Raw genomic sequence first — 5,699 nt, 5'->3', positions numbered from 1 at the left:
GGCAGGCATCATCACGCGCCTTAGGATCAGATCGCCCTGCCCTGCGCGGCTACACTCTGATCTTACAGCTGAATGCTAGGCATATTCACCCGGAAATAAGTCCTGCTGGGTTTACCCTCAGGCAAGCGTGCATAGGAGTGCTGCCTTAAAAGACAGAGCTCTGAATGCCGGTCCTGGAAGAACGGTGGGAGTGATAACGAGGTTGCTCCTGAACGTAAGCAGAGTGCCTTTTCTTCCCAACAAACAAGGGACGCCAGTTCTCAAGACAGCGGGATTCGTGGGCAGCTGGGGTTACAGCCAGAAGTCTGTGGTTTGCTCTTGATAGTGACCTTAGGCCTTTCTCTTTATTTAGGAATCTTTCTCCAGGCATCCTGCTTGAAAAGAAATCTCAGGGCAATCCGTAGGGTTGGCTTCCAAATATACTCCTTAGGACGGGGCTGTGCTGCGGCTTACAAAGAAATCAGCGGGTTGATTTGTAAGCAGGTCCGAGCGGGTCCAGGTAGGAGCTTAAGGGTGTGTGTGTGTGTGTGTGAGAGAGAGAGAGAGAGAGAGAGAGAGAGAAAACTGCAGAGCACCAAACTTCGATGACATTGAAAACAATATTTCCTGTTGGAAACTACCTGTCTGATTCTGAACATAGGGTCGTTTTCAGCTAAGTCCTACTCAGAGTAGGCCCACTGAAGTTAATAGACAGGGCTAACTTAGGTCCATTGCATCTCAATGGGTCTACTCTGAGTAGGACTTAGCTGAAAACGACCCTATGTTCAGAATCAGACAGGTAGTTTCCAACAGGAAATATTGTTTTCAATGTCATCGAAGTTTGGTGCTCTGCAGTTTTTTCTCTCTCTCTCTCTCTCTCTCTCACACACACACACACACACACACCCTTAAGCTCCCAAGAGTTAATATTCAACTAAGCATACTTTCCAAAAACCTTGCAGATGAAAGTGATAAAGTCCGTCCTGTTTCCAAATCCTCTTCTCTCTCTCTCTCCCTCTCCCTCTCTTTCAAGATCTGGTGTGGCCATTGTCCAACTCTCCACAATCCCTCTCAAAATAATTTCTTATACGGGGCACGGTCCAGCGTTTCCACGCTCCTGTCCTGAAGCCATTGCTCAGTTCCTTTCAGGCTGCTGTTCCCGCCCCGTCCCCTACGTTTCACTCCTTACAGATCCTCCATTTCAGACGCGAGGAAGGCAGAAAGTTGGCCACGTGCGACAGACCTGGGGAAAAGTCTCCCTCGCCCCCGCCCCCACTCTCTGTCTCCTCTGCGTCATCATCTCAACCCATCTCCCAATGTAGATCTCCTTTTAAAAATTACGACGCTCACGGAAGGGTAGTTTTCTCCACTCGATATGTCATCTCCCCCCCCCCCGTTTTTTTGTTTCGGACAATAAGCTTTTTTTTTTTACTACTGGTTGTAAAGTCTTTAGCGCCATCTAACGGAAGCAGTAAGTCTTTCTGCTCCACAGAGACGTCTCTAATTAAAAGGCGGTTTGTTCGCTTTCATCGCCTTCCACCGACGACGACGCCCCGCCCCGCAATTCGTGACATCGGCATTTTGTTGGCTGGCTGGTGAATACAACAGAACTAAATGCACAATTGTGCAAATTGGGCTGAGCTGTATTTTGTTTTCTGGATTGCCCTTAGAAGCGCGGAAAGGAAGATTGCACTACCTAGAGTTGTTGCCAGGTTTGTTTCTGGCTGAGCTTTCCTGCGTTTTAATAGCTAAGTGGCAGGCAGAAATTCAACAGGAACTCTGCCCATCATGAAGACACATTGATGAGGAAAGCTTCAGCTGTTGACTCTCTGCCTGTTGCACAGCTGTTCAAGCCAGGGAAGCAGATGGCAACCCCAGCAGGGCTTCGTTTCCAGATACCTGGTCTGGTACAGGGGTTAGCATAGGGGTGGCCAAGTGGCATTCTCTAGAAGTTGTTGGATTACAACTCCCATCACCCCTGACCATTGATTATGTTGGCTGGGCTGATGGGAGTTGGGATCCAACAACATATTCAGGGCACCAGGTTGGCCAGCTTTGGGCTAGCAGAGTGCAGCACTAGGACCAGGAAGTCCTGGGTTCAAATCCTCTCTCGACCACGCAGCTCACTGGGTGACCTTCAGCTAGTCACTCTCTCTCAGCCTAACCTACCTCACAGGATTGTTTATGTGGATAAAATGGGAACTGAGAACTATGTATCCAGCTTTGAGGAATGGCGAGATATACATCCATCTAAGAAATCAATAAAAACTGTCAAAAATGAGATTCTGGGGTTTATGCCAACCTGGAAATCATGTCCTGGAAACCCTTCCTCCTGCTTCAATTGTTTGTGTGCCTGCTATGGTTGGCCAATGATTAGGGCACAACACTCTGCATGTGCTCCCAGACATTCTTTTTTTAAGTTCACATGATGCAGACTTGACTTGCCATGCTGAAAAGAGACCACAGGGCTACTTTTTGGAGAGTCATGGAAAAATTAGATCTTGCTCCACTGTTTTAACTTCCACATGCTCAGCTGTTGAAAGAAAGGGGCCAGAGCTCAGAGGCAGAGCACATGCTTTTGCATGCAGAAGGTCCCAGGTGAACTCTCCAACCTCTCTAGCAAGAAGGATCAGGTAGCAGATGATACGAAAGACCTCCGCTTGAGACCCCAGAGAGCCACTGCCAGTCAGAGTAGACAATGCTGGCTTAGATGGAGAAATCAATTGACTTGGTATAGGCGTCGTCCAGTGTCTTTATTTCTTGTGGTCAGGTCAATTTGCCCCAGATGAACGTTCCCTTGCTTCCATGATAAGATGTCCATAAAAGCAGAACATCAGGTTCCACTCATATGATTTGGAGAAGTAAAATAGCAATTCCTACTGCAGTTTCTTTCATCTCAAACAACTGGGTGGGTGGGGAAGTACATTTTAATTCCCTTCCAAGAGGTGAGCAGAAAATGCCTCCCCCTTCATTAAGGAGGTTCAAGGATGCGCTGCAGAAACTACATTTGAGAGCTCAATGAACCAAAGCTGAGCAAGGCTCAGCCCTGGAATCTGTACTCAGATTGTTATTTTTTAATTTACTTATGAAGAAATAAGATTTCTTACCTGCCCTTCACCATAAGGTCCCAGCACAGGTTACAACAATAAAATCTACACTTATAAAAATGAATAAACTTGTTCAGCGTACAGCAAAAGCTGCACAATGAAGATGGTCGATGCACCCCTGTGGGGAAGGAGTTCCCTGCATTAGGGGCTGCCACAGAGAATGCCCTTTCCCAGACCACAACCACCACCCCAAGGGTGGTAGGACTACCAAAAGGGCACCCCTCTGCTGATCTTAACATCTAAGAGGATCTGTAGAGAAGGAGTGGTCTTTCAGATATTTGAGGTCTAATGCATTTAGAGCCTCAAACACTGTGAGCACCTTCAGCTCAGAAACAAACTGGCAACCAGGTCTGGGCTAGGGTTGCCAGATCCTGTATCTTTAGGAGAAGAGAAAGTCAGCCAAGTGCAGGTGTTCTTGCAACCCTGTAATGGGAAAAACCACATGGTGGAATTCTCCCTCCCCCTTGCACACCTTTTAAAGATACAGAAGACCTCTTAGTTGCCAGGCCTGGCCTCCAAGAAGTCTTTTGTATCTTTAAAAGTTGTGCAGAGGGGAGGGAGAATTCCACCTTGTGGTTTTTCCCATTACAGGGTTGCAAGAACACCTGCACTTGGCTGACTTTCTTTTCTCCTAAAGATACAGGATCAGTCTCAGGGATTGAGCCTGGCAACCCTAGTCTGGGCCCAGAACAGACCCCTGGCCAGTAGGGCTGGGAGGTGACCCCCTAACATTTTTCTTCCCCCCTATTATTATTATTTTTACCCAAAAAGTAATTAAATTTATTACAGAAATATTTTTTCTGACCCTCTATCCACCCCCAAATGTTTAGGCTATTACAGGCCTGGCCCAGAACATTACAACCAAGATCCAAAGAAGGGAGCAAGAAGAGGAAAAGTCCTGCACAGCTGAAGCTTTGCTTGCTGTTTTGATTGCAGCAGTGCCACAGCCAAAGAGACAAGACAGTTATTATAAATAAATAAGGCACAGCTGTTGTGTTAAAGCAGGTTGGTGCATTAGAAGTGGAAAGTTTCCTAGTAAAAATCAGGAAGCAAACTTCAGATTGCATGAACAGTTCTTTCGTGTGCTTGTATTTTCCCTTCTGTAGAATGAGGAAATTACTGCTATATATTATTTGAAGATTATATATATATATATATATATATATATATATATATATATATATATATATAAACACCTTTAAACTAGTGCAAAAAAATTGCTAGAATATCCATAGCAGATTCCAAAATTCTGTTTCCTTTTTTCAAAAAGGAAATATTTAACAACCTCAAGAGGAGTTCACAGAGAAGCCAGGATATTTACAACATCCAAATGGACTGTAGAAGCACCACCACATAATTAATTAAAATAGGATCCACACCAACACCCAACAGATTCCCACTGCAGGGAAGAATCACTATCTTCATCTAATGAGGTAGACTCTAATCCAGCCTTGTTGTTTCTGATGTAGTGGACTCTTGCCCATATGCATTTGTGCTATAATTAATGTCAGTCTTTAAGGTGTTACAAGACTCCTTTTTGTTTTATCACTATCTTCCCTTATCTACATGTAATCAAAGGAGACAAATCTGATTATTATTTTTAAAAGTACATCCATATGGATAACTGGCTATGCATCAGAACTTTGGCCATATATAAACCAGTGTAAAGTCATTATTATAAAACATAAGTAGAAATGTTGATGTTTTATAGATTGTTGTTGCTGCTGGTATCTTGAAACTAAACAATGTGGTGCTTTGCCCGTGAGTAGTATTAATGGTAACCTGAAACATTTCTTTCAAATTTTAAAACAAAATTAAATCAACAATCTAAATGCTAAAAATTGTGGTATCCACATCCATGAAACCATATTGAAATTCCTAATGACACTGATGATGGCTATTCTAAGTGATGGATATCTAAGGCAAGAGAGCTGCACAAGATCCATAGGAACAATGTGCCAGGGGTGTGTCCCTGTCATGTGTACATATTTTGGTAATGAAGAGGACTAGCAGAGTGAAGTGGTCGTTTGAGGCAGCACATTTTTGGCAGGGCACAAATGGTTGGTTATTTAATTACTGAATGTGTATTTTCAATGTGAGGAAACATTGTTTGGATTTTCTGCCTCTTCCCAGCATGGCTCTGGTAATAAGAACATTAGCTGCCAGTGCCTCTGAATATTTGTGGGACAGCAAGCCTATTTGTTAATAATATAGCAGTCTTCATTCTGGACGAAATTCAAAGTTAAGCACTTTAAAGCCCTTCTGATTTATTTCAGTGTGAGGATTAAGGACATGTTTAAGAGTCTCCAATTTAAATAACTATGGCCCCAATCCAACTAAACTTAATCATGAGGACTAAGCCAAATGAGTCCCATTAAACTCTGTGGGATTTGCTTCCTCGTATGATAGGGCCCCAGGGATGGCCCCAGGGGTGTAGTAGTGCAGGGTCTTGAGGGATCTTTAACCCTTTACATTTTCAGGAGCAGGGTTCCTATGTCTCCAGCATCCTAGGAGCCAATCAGCATGAAATATTAGACACTGAGAAGAGCCTTCTAACATGGAGCCAATCAGAGTGAAAGGAGGTGAGTCAGCCACTGAGAAGACTGTTTTCAG

Source organism: Rhineura floridana, chromosome 5 (assembly GCF_030035675.1).
Source record: "Rhineura floridana isolate rRhiFlo1 chromosome 5, rRhiFlo1.hap2, whole genome shotgun sequence".
Lineage (NCBI taxonomy): Eukaryota > Metazoa > Chordata > Lepidosauria > Squamata > Rhineuridae > Rhineura > Rhineura floridana.
This window is presented reverse-complemented; position numbering follows the sequence as displayed.